The sequence below is a fragment of the Alexandromys fortis genome, unplaced genomic scaffold (genome assembly GCF_014885135.2).
Source record: "Alexandromys fortis isolate MF-2015 unplaced genomic scaffold, M_Fortis_MF-2015_v1.1 scaffold_7, whole genome shotgun sequence".
NCBI lineage: Eukaryota > Metazoa > Chordata > Mammalia > Rodentia > Cricetidae > Alexandromys > Alexandromys fortis.
Genome location: NW_026067920.1, coordinates 20,443,274 through 20,453,226, shown reverse-complemented (window position 1 = coordinate 20,453,226; position 9,953 = coordinate 20,443,274). Strand labels below are relative to the sequence as shown.

Here is a 9,953-nt window from a genome sequence, read left to right as displayed (position 1 = left end):
AGGTTCTTACAGAGGGAATTAAAAAAAGAAAAAAGTGCTGAGATTAAAGGTATATGCCACCACTGCCCAGCTAGGATTTTTTTTAAGCTTTCTGATAGTTTTATTTTATTATTTTAAGCTAGGATTTTTTTTTTAAACCAAAAATCATGCCTTACTAGCTTCTGAGTTCTAGTTCAGTGTGACCCACTTTGCGCCAATCAGGGGTGTCTCTTCAGATGGTGGAGGGTTTGCAAATGTGCCGGTTACCACTTACACAGGAATTCGCCACAGAATTTATGGCCACACCCTATATACATGGCCAGTATTTTTTTTTTAGTTGTACTTGTCCTTGTCGTAGGCACAGCAAGCCTTTAAGATGGCTTACTTTCTGCACCTGCGGTCACAAACACCTATGACAGCTCTGTTAACACAGAAATGACCCTCTTGGACCCTGAAGGCAGTTTCACTTGGATCTTCTTGGTCTCCGAGTTGTGGAGTTGTGGAAGAAGTCTGTCCCCAGGCTTCTTCTCCAGACAAAACACAATAATAGCCTCGGGTATTGTACCCACATGCAAAAAAAAAAAAAAAAAATGGCTATAGATACTCCGCTGGGCTTTCTTGCCGCATCCACAAAATCTTCAATGAGGAGTCTCTTTGCAGCGATGAATCGTTTAGTCCACTTCTTAAATCGGCAGGGATCATGAAAGATCACTTTCCTGTGCGGAGTCATGATCAGTCATGAATAATGATTACGAAGCCCTGAATAAAGCCTTGCCACTTAGCGAAGTGCGTAACAGCGCGCAAGCGCGGCATACTTACGGAGTTTCACTTGCGCGATAAACTCAGAGCCTTTCTTCCGTCCTTGGATCACGTGGCCCGCGGTGGTGAGTCTATCGACAAGCCAGGTGAATGAATTTAAAATCTTGTTTTTTGTATGTTTTACAAGCACGCACGCTCCCCCAACCGTGTGTGTGTGTGTGTGTGTGTGTGTGTGTGTGTGCGCGTGCGCGCGCCGTTAGTGTTCTATGTAAATCTGGCTGTCCAGAAACGCCGCCTGCCTCTGCCTCCTGCGTGCTGGGATTCCCAAAGTTTAGGATCTAAACACCAAACGACAACTAAAATTCTTTTTTGTTTTTGTTTCGTTTTCTTGATTTATGTTTTTCCAGACAGGGTTTCTCTGTATTGGAACTTACTCTGAAGACCAGGCTGGCCTCAAACTCACAGAGATCTCTTCCGTCTACCTCCCAAGTGTTGGAATTAAAAGTGTGCGACACCACCTCCAGGTTCACCTACATTTCTTTTTGCCAGGTATGAGGTAGGATGTCTGTGGAGACCTGAACACGGGTCTAGCTTGCCAGGTCAGCATTCTATCACCAAACATTTCTAGTTCCTTCTCCACATGCCATAACTTAAACAAACAAACGGTCAGAGCTTTTTCTGTCGTGCTGGCTGGTCTGAAACTCACAGTCCTTCTGCCTCAGCCCCCAGAGTAGCTTTGCCGCCATTCCCACTCTAACTTCGTATTCCTGAAGCACTCATTTCTTCACAATTGGATTTTAGTATGTTAGAGGCAAGACCCCAAGAAGTCTTTGTTCATTTAAGGATTGAGGTACTCCATGGAGTCACGGGGATACCAAGGCAAACGAACCCAAGCCTTCTAGGTTAGGACTGTAGCTGGTGGTTGGTATTTGTGTAAATGAGGTAAGCCAGAGAGTAAACTGAGGTCGAGGAAGGCTGTCCAGGGGAAGGGAGGTTTGAGTCAAATCTTGGAGGACTGTTATGACTGAGGGGTTGTTAATGAGCTGCAGAAGAGGTAAAGGGAAAGAGGCAAAAAACAAAAAGGCCTTGAGGTACAAGTCGGTGTTAGAGGCGGGGCAAAGTCATGGCAGGACCGAAAAAAGGGCAGAAGCTGGGCTAGGGAGGCCGCAAGGGCCAAGCTAAAGGTCAGATTTTATTTTGAAGTCCTGAACCTTCTTCAGCCCGTTCACAGCTAATCTTTGTTCTGTCCTAGATCCCTGCCGCTGAGAGTTTAGTTATGCAAATGTAGGGCAAGAGGCATTCATTGTTCTCGGGTCAGTGAGTGAAACCCAGAGTCACAGACTGACAGCTCAGGGGAAGGCTCTCAGACAAGGTTTTGGTTTTTTTTTCTGCCTTTACTTTTTTTTTTCTAAGTAAAACTGAATTTAAGTGAGAATTCTTTATATATAAAACTTGAGATCTTTGGTTCTTCCTGGAGGGAAAGGAAGGAAGGAAGGAAGGAAGGAGGGAAGGAAGGAAGGAAGGAAGGAAGGAAGGAGGGAAGGAAGGAAGGAAGGAAGGAAGGACAGGCAGGCTTTGGCAATTCTGCCTGCCAAGCCCTAGTTGGTAAAAATTGTTGAGCAGTAAACTCTCTGCTGGCCCCAGGAGCATCTGAGCTTTTGACCCTCGGAATAAAAGAACATTTCGTGACTAGATCCAAACTCGCATTCCTGATTCCATGTCTAGAGATTGCTACTGAGTAAAGTGGTTTGCTAGGGAGGAGCGTCACAGATCCCCAAAACCTCTTCCCCAGAAGTCTGCATTATGGGTGGGCAAGCCATGCAGGGTGCATCTAAGAGGGCTTGGTCACAGCCCAGTGACAAAGAACAGTGAGGCCCCCTAACCCGGCGGCTAATGCCTATCCCCCCCTAACCCGGTGGCTAATGCCTATCCCAGTTCAGGCTCAGTTTCTAAGATAACCTGGCCGTCTACTACTCAGCAGGAGGTTCAAGTGACCAATTGAAAAAAAAGTCACCAAATTAAATCCTGCGCATACCCTGTATCTGCAAAGCAGGCTATATAAGGCATGCGCCCAAATGTTTTAAGCAGGGAACACAGGTCTCAGATTTCACAGTCCTAAGAGATTTGATTACTCTAGGCCCTGTAGATGGGTTTGAGGTGAGCAAAGTCAATCTTCCAAGAAGAGAAATACCAGTGCATGACAAAGCACAGTGGCCATGGCCGTGAAGACAGATAATTAATTCCCAAGACACAAATAGGGTAGACATGGCCTGTCTCTGTGATTGATGCGATCTGGGACTCAGGAAATGGTCTGGGATAATTTGGAATTCTAACTTGCGTCCCTTGGTCCTCCTAACAAGGTCGGGATAATCATCTGAAGGTGAGGAAGGGCCACATAATAGGCAATTACTACCACTCAAGCTGGGACACACAAAACAGGCCAGGCCAGAGGGAAGCAGAACCCAGAGATGGAGATGGGGGTGTAGTTAGTTCCTGGGGGTGGGGCTGTGATATATAGCACTTGAAGTCACTCTTGCTCAATGCCTGACTTTCAAAAAGTAAAGCTAATACTTTTTTTTGGGGGGGGGGGCTTGAGCTAGTTTGAGTTCGACTTGTGTCACTAATAGCCAAAAGAGTCTGTGAAAACAGAAAATTGTCCTTTGAATAGTGAAGAAGAGTGAAAGAAACTAAGTCATGGAATATAAGGCGAATATAATTTATTACTATTGTTTAGTGCTCTTTTGTTTTTTTCACCATTTATCTGTGACAAATATTTCACATTCACAATTTTATTTTTCTTTTACTATTTAATTAATTAAATTCTGAGAGAAGGTCTGACTACATAGGCTTGGTTTACTTGGAACTCACTAGGTAGACCAGGCTAATCTCCTTCAACTGAGCCATAAAGATCTGTCTGCCTCTGCTAGGATTAAAGGTATGGGCCATCATGTCTTGCTATAATTAAATCTGGCTCATGGGCCGGATAAGACCCCCAGAGAAGGTTTTGGTTGTTTTTAATCTTTTTTTTTTCTTAAATGAAATTAAGTTTAAAACAAGAATATTTGCTGAGCAGTGGGATTAAAAATCCCAGCACTTCGGAGGCAGAAGCAGGCAGATCTCTTTGAGTTTGAGGCCAGCCTGGTCTACAGAGCAAGTTCCAGGACAACCAGTGCTACAGAGAAAAACCCTGTCTTGAAAAGCAAAAACAAATGAACAAAATATGTTTTATATAAAACTCCTGGGGTAAAAAAAAAAAAAAGGATGTGGCAACAGTGAGTGCCAAATCCCATTTTGTGTATGTGTCAAATCCCATTTTGTGTATGTGTGCACACACAGGTGTGTGTGCTTGTGAGTTTGGGAATGTATTCACACATCTGGAGATCAGAGAGCAAGCAGGAGTCTTGGTTTACTCTGGTCAGAAGTTTCTGAGATGAGCTGGCTTTGTCAGAATGGAATCTTCCGAGTCACTCATCCGGTGAAGAACCCCACAGATAGCATAGATTTGAAACTGTCCATTAACTCTGCCTGCGATCTTGTTAGCCATGGCCACTTTCATTTGATAGAGGGCTAGTCCTTGGAAGCACTATAGCGGTTGCCTATAAAGCATTTCCCAGTACAAGCACAGGGTCTGCCTGGCCACACCATTTGCAGGTGGAGGCAGGTCTTCAGCTCTCTAGATAAGTTCAAAACCAGGAGCTCCTTTGGCAGGGTTGGTGGGGGAAGTGGGTCGGGGAGCAGAAGGAGTGCCAAGATAGGGCTTCATCAAGTAGCCCAAGTCTGGTCAATTACTTGCTAGTTAGACCAAGCTGTCTTGGAAGTCACGGTAATCCCCCTACCTCAGCCTCCCGAGGGCTGGGATGGCAGGCGTGAGACTCCTCAGGGGGATTTCAGGATGCGGGTTAGCAGTTGGACATAGGTACCTCTGACCAGTGCCGAGGATGCAGAGAGACTTGGGTGTAGCGGGATTTAGTCAGCACTGTGAGGTGTCTGGTCCCGTCCAGTGCTGGTCCCCTGCCATCACCATCTCCCTGCGGCTCCCTCTCACTGTGCAGCATGTCTAATTCTGACTCCACGTACTCAGCTTTCTCTTTCTCCTGGGGAGATAGCAGCAAAGGAAAGGAACGAGAGCATGAGAGAGTCAGAATTTTAGAACTGAAGGAAGATAAAAGGTCTATGTTTGTGGCAAATGTGGTTTCAATAAATCAAACATCTTAGAACTGTTATTGTTTTGTTGTGTAGCGCGCGTGTGTGTGTGTGTGTGTGTGTGTGTGTGTGTGTGTTGTTTGAGACAAGGTCTCATTCTGTAGCCCTGGCTGGCCTGGATGGAACTCACTATGTAGACCAAGGTGGTCTTTAACTCACAGATTCACTTGTCTCTGCCTCTCATGTGCCGGGACTAAAAGCATGTGACACCACTGTCAGCGTTTGTTTTGTTATGAGACATGTCTCCAGTAGCCCAGGCTGCCCCCAGTCACAGTGATCATGGTCTTTTCTGGCTGAGATTATGTGCTGAGATTATGAACATGCCCCCACGTGCTGAGACCCAACACGTTTTTCACATATGTGCTAGGGATGGAACACTTGGCCTTCACTGTGCTGGCTGGCACTGCTTTCCGTCTGAGCTTCATCCTCACTGAAATATCGCCTCGGCTCCTTTACACTAAAGATGAGATGGAAACAGCACAGTAAGACTGGGCCCTGGGTCCTTCACCTCTGCTGGGAAACAAGGCACCGCGCATACAGTAGCTTGAAATGGGAAGCATGACTCTCCGATCTGTCGGCCGCTTTGCTCTGCTAGCAGGTGAGCCTGCTCAACCGGGACCAGACATCCTCTTACAGCCTTGCTCATGGATGTAACAGCCAGGCTGATCGCCCTGAGCTGGGTAAGCTCAACTGTGCTCTGTGTGATCTGTTATCCTCCAGCAGGCCAGCCCAGATGGGATCACATGGTAGTGGCAGGGTTCCCAGATCAGCCACAAGGCCAACCTCACTGTATATGCATTTTTTTTTTTTTAAAGGCTCTGCTTAAATCACATTTGCTACTTACTACTCCATTAGCCAGAGAGGTCATGTGATCAGCCCAGAGTCAGAGTCAGGGAAATTCTCCTTGAGGAAGGAAAAGGCATATCACATACAAGAGGTGTATAAAACAGGAGGAATTTGTGAGCATTTTTTACAATCAGCTTTATAAGTGAAGAGCGAGCATTTACAGCTTGGTGTGATGGTGCATGTCTATAACCCCAGCACTTGAGAGCTAGAAGCAAGAGGGTCAGAAGTTTAAGGTTAACCTTGGCTATATAACAAGAGCCAGAAGCCAGGCAGTGGTGGCACATGCCTTTAATCCTAGCACTCGGAAGGCAGAGGAAGGCGGATCTCTGTGAGTTCGAGGTCAGCCTGGGCTACAAGAGCTAGTTCCAGGACAGGCTCCAAAACTACAGAGAAACCCTGTCTTGAAAAACCAATAAATAAATAAATAAAATAACAAGAGCCAGCCTGGACTATGTGAAGCTTTATCTCCAAACAAACAAAATATGTATACAAATAAATGAAAAGGAAAAAAAGAGAAAAAGAGGCAAAGACTTGATGTGCGAGTGCCCACGTGTTCAGATGCTTCTGGAGGTCAGAGGACAGGTCACGAAGGTCAGATCTCTCCTTCCGCCACAGAGGTCCCAGAGACTGAATTTGGGCCATCCTGCTGGGCAGCATGTACCTTTAGTCACTGTGCTAACACCAGAGCCCAGCTTGTTAAAACAGATGTGTTTCTGAAGAGACTGGGCAATTAGCATGTTTAGAAACCAAAACAGTTGAGAAAAGACTGAGGAAATCTAATTGTTTTAAAGTTGTTCTTGAAACTGGGAAGATGTCTCAGTGGTTAAGAACACTTGCTGCTCTTGGAGGGGACCCGGGATTGGTTCAAAGCACCCACATGGTGGCTCACAACCATTCATAGCTTGCGTCCCAGGGAATCTGACGCACAGATATAGCATTCAGGCAAAATACTCAAAGACACATAAAATAAAAACAGATATTTTATTTTTGAGACACGGTCTCTCTGTATAGCTATAGCTCTGGCTGACTGGGAACTCACTGTGTAGATCACGCTGGCCTCAGAATCACATTCTGCCTAACTCTGCCTCCTGGGCTGGAATTAAAGGAGTATGCCACCACACCCAACAATATTCTTAAACATTAGAAAGTTATCTAAACACAGTGGTGCACACTTACAATCCCTGTACTCAGGAGGCAGAGAAGAGGCAGAAGCAGAGGCAGGCAGATTTCTGTGCATCACAGCCCAGCCTGGGCTACAGAGTGAAACCCTGTCAAAAATATAAAGTTATTTTCAACTGAATTCTTGGAAAAGTAAATAATTATCTCTCTCTCTCGTTTTTGTTTTTGTTTTTTTGAGACAGGGTTTTCCTGTGTAGCCTTGGCTGTCCTGGAACTCACTCTGTAGCCCAGGCTGGCCTCAAACTCACAGAGATCCACCTGCCTCCCGAGTGCCTAACAGGTAAATAATTCTGTCTTAATTGTTCATTCTGTCGGCTTTATAATGAGAGGGGTGAGGAGAGAAAGCTGAAAAGGGGTGGTATAGCTAGAGGTATCTGTAGGCCAGGATGGAAGGCACCCTACAGGCCTCCTGTGGAATAATTTCCTCCTGGAAGACTTTCTCACTTCCCCTTTGGGAGGCTAATGAAGCCATGTATACCCACCTTTTCTCTGTCCTTCTTTCTACACCTCTGTTTGTTAATCTGCCCTCTCTTATTAATAAGGAAAAAAGAAAAAGGACACACAGTTAGGGGTTGGATGGGGGGGGAGGTGAACCTGGATGAAGTTAGGGGGTAGAGTTGGGGCAAATATGATCAAAATACATTATATGAAATTCTCAAAGAATTAGTAAAATAGAGCTTTAACTTGTTATTTGTGTACATGTATTGGCGTGTGTGCATGTGTAGAGGTTGCAGGACAACTTGTGAGTTGACTTTTTCCTTCCACCCTGTGGATCCTGGATATCACACTCAGGCCTCCAGGCTTGGTGGCAAGCACCGTGACCTGCTGAGCACCTCTCTGGCCCTATCTGCATTGTCTTCTCAGTGTATTATAAACTCAAGGAGGCCGTAGAGACTGCATCTCATTCCCTTTAGCTCTAAGTCACCCTTATCAGCTGCAGAGCAAATTGTGAAACAGTCATGGTGCTTTTAGTTCTTTAAAGTATACCATAATAAGACAAGCAAAAAAGTTGGATGTGGTGTTTCATGCCTGTCATCCCAGCCCTAGGGAGGCAAGACAGGATCCTCACACTTCCAAGACTAGCCTGGTCTACAAATGAGTTTCAGGCTAGCCATGAAAGTGACCAAGTGTCTTTACAGACAGAAGATTGTGTCTTGGGGCTTGGGAGATTGTTCAGTCAGGAGAGCACTGACCTAAGATTTGGGAAATCCTGGCTTTGATCCCAGCATCACATAAAATGGCCCTGATAGTATATGCCTGTAATCCCATGAAACAGAGACAGGAAGATCAGAATTTCAAGGTAATTTCCAGGAGAAAAAAAAGGTTCGTCTAGCAAAGGCTTGTCTAACAAGGGCTTGTCTACTGAGGCCTTCTCTATTGAGGGCTCCTCTACTGAGGGCTCCTCTACTGAGAGCTTCTCTGATGTAGGAGGATCTTCTATCTGTTGCTCTAGCCTCTTACTGGCTAACTCTCACATCTTGATTAACCTATTTCTAATAAGCTGTGCAGTACCACGAAGTGGTGGCTTACTGGGAAGATTCTAACCACCATCATTCTTGGGTAGGAGAAGCATGGCGTCTGCCTGACTCTGCTTTCTTCTCCCAACATTCTGTTCTGTCTATTCCTCTCACCTAAGGGCTGGCCTATCAGGCCAAGCAGTTTTCTTTATTAATTAACCAATGAAAACAACAGATAGATAGAAGACCCTCCTATATCACTTCTCTACTGAGGGCTCCTCTACTGAAGGCTTGCTTGTCTGCTGAAGGCTTGTCTACTGAGGCCTTGTCTTAGTGGAGGCTTTTGTTCTAAGTCTGATGACTTGGGTTTGATTCCTAGAACTCACAGTAGTAAAAAGAGAGAACTTGACTCTCTCAAGTTGTTCTTTGACCTTCACATGAGCATCGTGGCATGTTCCACCTCGGTCCCCACCCCCATTAAATAATGATGTAGCAAGAAGAATCTCAAGGTATACCTCTCATAGGCATTTCAAGCTCAGCTTGGGCTACATGAGACAATAAATAAGTACATCTTGCCCTATGACATCAGAGTATGTTTGCTGAGTCACTTTTCAGTGTTCCCTTCCTAGGGTCAGAGAAGTAGCTGGGCAGTTCCTATAAACTGAGCAATAATATAGTCACAGAGTTCTAAAGATCAAAGGACATTAAGGAACCACCTGTTTTAAGGTGAAGAAGCAGGCCCAGATAAGCTAAGTGACTCACTTTTGACCACACAGATAGGAAGGGTCAAATCCAGAACTGTCAAATCAGGGACTCAAGTCCAGATTCCGTCATCAGGCACCTTTGTTACAACCGGGTGGGTACGCAAGGCTTTCTGCTGTGCCAGCGGAAGGAAGACTGCGTTGCTTATCAGGGTTGTAACTCATTCATAAAGGAGTCACCAGGGCTTCCTCTAACCTCGGCAAGTATAGTGGCTCACACCTGCAGTCCCAATACGACGGAGGCTGAGCCTGGAGGATGTTGGTGAGTTACAGGCTGGCCCGAGCGACATAAGAAGACACTGTCCCAAAAACAAAAGACAAACTGAAATGAACATCACTGACAAAGAGAATGGCACAGCGAAGGTAGACACACATGCATTTGGCTTGTTTGTGGCTTACGTGCAATTCAGGTGGCCACTAGTCTGGGGTAATAGTTCTTAAAGGGTGGCTGACTTTTTCTTTTCTTTTTGTAGTAAGGTCTTATATATCCCAGGTTATAAGGATAACCTTAAATTTCTGATCCTCCTACCTCTGCCTCTCAACCACTGAAATTACACTCATGAGCCACGAAGCCTAGTTTTCATGTGGTGGAAGAATGAAACTCAGGTGTAGCGAGCTGCATGGAATCACACCTGATGCGTGGGCCTATGGGCACTCTCTCCTCTGTCTCTCTCTCTCTGTCTGTCTCTCTGTCTGTCTCTCTCTCTCTCTCTCTCTGTCTCTCTGTCTCTCTGTCTCTCTCTCTCTCTCTCTCTCTCTCTCTCTCTCT

At 45.6% G+C, this 9,953-nt stretch overlaps 1 long non-coding RNA gene across 2 annotated transcripts in view; it reads left to right on the top strand.

Moving 5' to 3' along the window:
- Positions 1–727: 727 nt before the first annotated feature.
- The window catches only part of LOC126500791 (uncharacterized), an 11,914-nt gene continuing 2,688 nt past the window's right edge, over positions 728–9,953 (top strand). For both annotated transcript variants that reach the window (XR_007591438.1, XR_007591439.1), the window contains exons 1-2: positions 728–884; positions 5,309–5,621. This is a non-coding gene — a long non-coding RNA (uncharacterized lncRNA). The remainder of the gene's footprint in view (positions 885–5,308; positions 5,622–9,953) is intronic.